This window comes from Polypterus senegalus, unplaced genomic scaffold, assembly GCF_016835505.1.
Source record: "Polypterus senegalus isolate Bchr_013 unplaced genomic scaffold, ASM1683550v1 scaffold_2153, whole genome shotgun sequence".
NCBI classification, from domain to species: Eukaryota; Metazoa; Chordata; class Cladistia; order Polypteriformes; family Polypteridae; genus Polypterus; species Polypterus senegalus.
The window spans coordinates 8678-14946 of record NW_024382413.1 but is presented as its reverse complement, the minus strand read 5'-3'; the positions used below and the strand labels follow the sequence as shown (position 1 = coordinate 14946).

General features: G+C 40.7%; 1 long non-coding RNA gene across 1 annotated transcript; it reads left to right on the top strand.

Annotated features, from left to right (window-relative positions):
• The first annotated feature begins 4328 nt into the window (after positions 1 to 4328).
• On the top strand, positions 4329 to 5424 carry LOC120521057. The gene is made up of 2 exons (XR_005631975.1): positions 4329 to 4514; positions 5231 to 5424. It is a non-coding gene; the product is annotated as an uncharacterized LOC120521057 (long non-coding RNA).
• The last annotated feature ends 845 nt before the right edge of the window (positions 5425 to 6269 follow it).

Below are 6269 nucleotides of genomic sequence, written 5' to 3'. Positions count from 1 at the left end.
AAAATCTGTTGTATGTAAACGATACTGTTTTAAACGTTATTGTTTTTTTCATCAGAAAACCCAGTTTAATGGTACTTTTGCCTCACGCAGTATAGCGGATGCACTGACATATCGTGTTGACTGGGCAACACATTGAATGCGGCGTCTATCTATATATGTCTATGGACATTACCATCCACTCATTGTCCAACCCGCTATATACTAACTACAGTAGCCAATCCCAGCCATCACAGGGCACAAGGCAGGAAACCAACCCCAGGCAGGGCACCCAGCTGTCATTCCTGCACCCAGCAACAGCATAATGAATGCTTTATTGTTGTTTTTGTTCATTTTAAATTATTTTCATGTATTTTGTTTTATTTCAGATGTGATTTTGTACAGTGTAATGTCACTTGGAACACAGATATGTTCCTTGTTTTTTATCATGAAACTAACCTGAATGTCTTTGGGAGGAAACCTACGCAGATACAGGGAGAACATGCAAACTCCACACATGGAGAACCCGGGAAGCGAACCCAGGTCTCCTTATGCGAGGCAGCAGCGCTACCACTGCACCACTGTGCCGTCCATACAGACATTATTACCGTAATATATAACAAATATATAAATTTATCATAATTACAACGTTCAGTGAAACTGAGAATACAATGATTGTCTTTCAATAGAAATATTTACCCACAATTCCGATTTACCGTTTGCTCGTGTATGCAAATAACGTAATCTCCCAATCCATAAAACGCACAATTTCTTTAGTGTGCCCAGAATGAATAACACAAATGTTGGAGAGCAACAGAGGGCGATATTTGCTAAGTTTTAACACAAGTTTTAATGTACTTTGGGAGGCGATCGTAGTTTGGGTTAAATCAGCTTTTAGAATTCACTCAAATGTTACAGTCCTGCTGCCGTTTTAATTGTTTAATTTTATTATCCCACGTCTGTCTCTTCTTATTGGCATCCTCATCATCATCATCATCGTTCTTGTTGTTGCTTGTGTTATTGTTGGACCGTATAGATCGTTAAGCCCGAACATCGTGAATATGCGAAAATAATATAAAACAATATAATCGCCCATTCGTTTTGAATCTGTGTGTTCGTAGGTTTGTATTGTTTAAAAAAATGTTTGCGTTGCCCAGTGCTGTTTCTTGGCAACAGATACATCGCAGGCGCTGCTGAGGCGCACAACATAAACATTTCTTTGTGTTCAGGTCCGGTTCGGAAAATTTTTTGTCTAAACAAAATAAAGATAGAAACTATTTGGGGATGCAGTAATGCGTCCTGACCACGAGAGGGCGCTTGCCTAGACCGCCAATGTCCAGAAACGGCTATGAATGATCCGCAGAAATGCGCTTTCCCACGGGTTCCTTGATGAGGTCGAAACGTTCACAAATACGAGTGACTTCTTTTTTAAGAAAAGTGGAATTTGCAATGATCCGTAGAGATGAGCGAGATCTAGTATTGATTTTAAATTCTGATTACCTTTTTCTTTCTTTGGGGCGGACAAAGAGGACTGAGTTGGATGCAACACCTGTTGCTTACCCTCAGCCCGTGGTGGCGGTCCTGGCAGTAGAGCAGCAGTTTTAACTGTGCATCCCATCTCTTTTTGGACTGCAATGCAGGTTTTATCAGGGGACAAAGCCCGTTGACTGTGTTTCAAGATTCAAGATTCAAAAGTTTTTCTTGTCATTTCATCCATATACAGTGGTACAGCATACAACGAAACGAAATAACGTTCCTCCAGGTCCATGGTGCTACATAGAACACAGGACAACGAAGAATCGACGACACATAACATAAAGACACATGGTGCACATGCACTTGCTTTTTCGGATCTCCAACCCCCCCAAACCCCTCGATCACAGTTCACGTGTCATTTCCTCTCGGCTGACATTCCAACATGACAAACATTTGTAGCAATGCATTTTATTACTACAGATGTTTGTGATGCGCCATCTATTAGAATGACAAATTCAGTGCATTTTATTACTACTCGCATTACAGAATACATTCCAACAGATGGTGCACTGCAAACGTTAAAAGTGAAGTCTTAGTTATTACGATTACAAAGATTTCAACCCGTCTTAGATAGTACAGTAGCGTGGAGAGCTATGGCTATGGCCTCCTCAGTGGACCAGTTTGCTCTGTTAGTAAACTGGTGTGTGTCAAAAATGGGAGGGAGACAAGCTTTGATGTAGTGTGACACTAGCCTCTCACTTCATGATGAGAGATGTTATTGGGTGATAGTCATTGAGACTGTCAGTGGCTGATTTCTTGGGTACAGGAATGATGGTAGCTGACTTCAGACATGGGGGAATGAAGGCTTGTCTCGGGGAATGATTGAAGAAGCTGGATAAAATGTGTGAGAGCTGATCAGCACCTTCCCAGGTGTCCCATCGGGACCAGCAGCTTTCCTTGAGTTTATTGACCTGAGCACTTGATATTCCTATAAAGTGGGTTGGGGTGGGCGATCGGCAGAAAGAATGAGACTGGGTGTTGATGTACCGGCTCAAAACGTGCAAAGAAGCAGTTCAGCTTCTCTTCCAGTGAGACCCGCAAGTCCGCAGTTGTTGTATTGTAGCCCCTGTGTTGGTGATGTCCTGTATTCCCTGCCACACAGAGAGGGTCTTTTTCTGAGAGGTGGACTTCTATCCTTCTCATATAGATTGCCTTATTATTTTATTCCTCTCTTCAGTTTGGCTCCAGCAGCTCTATTCAGAACCCTGTCACCCGATCTGAAGGCTCAGTCACGGTCTATGAGGAGAGACCTGACCTTGCTGGTCATCCAGGGTTTCTGTTTAGGAAGGACGTGGATACGCTTCTCTACAGTGCAAAAAAGCTATGAATTAAACCTGGGTAATCGGGAAGGGCGAGGGAAAACAGCTGAACTTCTCCATGTTTAAAGAATTCCCTTTTCCTCCAAAGTTTTAGAACTGCTTTCATTCGGTTACAACTGGAGCGCAAACAAGTGAAGCCTCGCTCGGTGGGTATGAACGGCAGCCTTCTTCTGTGCAGTTTAATAAATTATTCACTAGAGGGCGCCAGATGTCTATAAAACTTCTCACCGTAACTGATTCAAGTTCTTGCTGCTGAGCGATAAGCAGTTTGCAGTTTTCGCTTTCTGTGTGTGTGTGTGTGTGTGTTTATGTGGTGTGCGTGTGTGTGTGTATGTATGTGTGTGCGTGTGTGTGTGCGTGTGAATATGTGTGTGTGTTTATCTGGTGTGTGTGTTTATGTGGTGTGCATGTGTGTGTGTGTGTGTGTGTGTGTGTGAATGTGTGTGTTTGTTTATGTGGAATGTGTGTGTGTGTTTATGTGGTGTGTGTGTGTGTGTGTGTGCGTGTGTTTATGTAGTGTGTGTGTGTGTTTATGTGGTGTGTGTGTATGTGTGTGTATGTGTTTGTGTGTGTGTGTTTGTGTGTGTTTGCATTGCTATCTGAATGGGGACATACGCCTGACTGCACACCAACACAGTGAGGACCTCTGACCAAGTGGGGACCAAAAATGAGGTCCCCATAATTCTGCCCATTATAATTAATGCAAAATTGCTTCCTAAGGTGTGTACCATCAAAATCTACCATGACCCCAAAATTCATATTTCAATGAGTAAAATTTGTGTGTGTGTTTTGCGCTGGATGCTCACAGTGTGTAAAACCCCCTACAGACACTTTGCGGTACTGCAGTGTGTTTTGGGGCTGGATGCTCACAGTTTTTAAAACCCCCTACAGACACTTTGCAGTACTGCAGGGTTAAGCACACTTTTGGTCACATGGCAGCAACACCGGATGTTCCCATTAGGTGCGTGCATATGGAGGAAAGATTGAAAGCCCGAAAGGATAAATCACAAACTGTTAAAAAAGGTAAACAGTGTTTTAATAAATGTTATGCTAGAGTAAGTAGTTAATCGTTGTTATTATTATTATTAGCCAATGAAGATGACGTTTTTATCTATTTAAAGCTTTGTTTGAATAAAAGTTTGTCAGGGTATGTTGTGTTTGTTGGTTTTTAAGAAGACCCTGCTTGACTATTTTTATATGCCAGCTTTATTATGCATTTAATTTTAAAACACAAATTATGCGTGTTTATATTCGGGAGTTTACATGTATATGTGTACATATATGTGTATATATACATAGAGAAAGAGAGAGAGAGACATATGTTGAAAATGAGAAGACAACGAATAAATCCGGAAAGCGAGGCTATTCGGTATGTGAGGTCATCTTCGGACAAATGCGGTTTGGAAATTAAATGTATCAGTTCAGAGAAAGGTAAGTTGTTTATAACCAATTTATTTTCTTAAATTATTAACATCGCATTTATATTAGCGAGTACGTTTCACATACTCGGTCGTTCGCAGGACGTGGAGTTTTTGCGGTGGATGCATTGGAAAAGGGTGACTTTGTGGCCGAGTACCGCGGTCAACTAATAAACGGAGCTGAAAGCGAGAGGAGGAGGCGAGTGTACCATCCTGCCGCTGCTGTCTTTCTTTTCGACTTTAAATGGAATAGGAAAAGCTGGTGGTGAGCTGTATTTATTTTTCAAATTTATGGTGAAAGTGTACTACGGTCTGTTCCGAAGTTAATATTGCAATAGTTAACAAAACGTCAGAATGAAAGTAAACGGCAGAAAAAAGTAATACTACCAGACAGTATAATCAGGTTTCCCTGTCTCCGAATAAAAAATAAATGCTTAATAAAATACTTTATGATATATACAACAAATTTGCTTTAACATAAAAAAAACCGGTATAATAATGACCTGATCGCGTCGTGTAATGCAGATATGCTGTCTGAAGTGGCGGGACTCCTGGAGAAGCAGCTCCGAGATCCGCGTTCTCAGACACCGCAGTTAGTAAGCACTTTATTTAATGGAATCAGCCACCTGCTTCGACTCTCTGTCCGCCCTTCTCTGCCTTAGAGGCAGTTCATATGCCCACTGTCCACCTGCCCTGTGAGACACGGTAGCGGCCGCACACTCGGGCAGATGGACTGTAGCAGCCTGGAAACGTGTCTGAAGTGCTTCAAGTGCTCTGTCTGCAACATAGCGATCGCGGAGCTGCTTTTATGTCAGTTTCTCAAGGTAGTCCTTTCCACGTAAGTGAGGAGCTTGCCCTCTCAGGCTCAGACCCAGATGTGCTACACGATTATTTCCACGGAACACTACTCATTCTAATACATGAGGCAAATTGGCTGTGTGTAATCTTTATGTATGTATTTAAACTGCACTGCTGTTACAGCATTGATGGAGCCAAAGATGATGGCTCTGTTGGAAGAATGATAAATGACAACCACAAAAGTCCAAACTGCAAAATCAAGAAACTGGCAGTAGATGGAATGCCACACCTCTGCCTGTTTGCTTTAAGAGATATTCTTCCTGGTGAAGAAATCACATACAGCTATGGAGATGGACCATGGCCTTGGAGAAAACAGGTAAGAACTGTAGTCTTTATTTATGTATTTAGGATTAGTTTAGGTTGTTGTCACCTGTGAAGTAATTATTTTTGTGTTTGTATGCAGGGAAAAGAAAAGCCACTATTGTGTCATCACCATTACAGACAAATGACAAGGTAACTAAATCTACATTATTAATCTATACAGGCATTTTATTTTAATAAATTAAGACAGTTTTTCCCAAACTCGGTCCTGGGGACCCCCGTGGCTGCAGCTTCTGTTTTTAATTAAACTCCTGGACTAATTAAGTGAACTGATATTTCCCAAGTTCTGTGTTTAGGGAACAATACAGAAATTAGAAAAATAAGTTTGCTAAAAAAAAATATTAAAATGTACCAAGCAGTTATATAGGAATAATGTATTTTTTTCTTTTAACAGTGTTTTCATCGTGATTTTCATTCTACTTTTCCAGGTGTTCTAATTGTTTTATTTATCCACTATTTAATAATTATACTAATTAGTAGGTCTGACTTTAAAGTAGTTGCAGCCTTTGATTATTCCGTGTTGTTTGCCTGGGTGTCTGCTCTGCTCATTTTAAATTGTCATTATTAAGATACAACGAAGGAGGAAAAACTGCACAGATAAAGGGCAAAGTATAATGAAATCAACAAAAGAGAGTTAAGCATTTAAATATATCATAAAAGCAGAAATATTTTTAAATGTAAAAATCATGCTGCTTTGCTTTTCGAAATGTCGAATAAAAAAAAAAAAATACCAGCTAATTAAATGAGCTCAGTGTTATCACTTATTAGGAGTGTGGTTGGAACAAAACCTGCAGTCACAGGGGTCCCCAGGGCCGAGTTTGGGAAAAACTGAATTAAGATA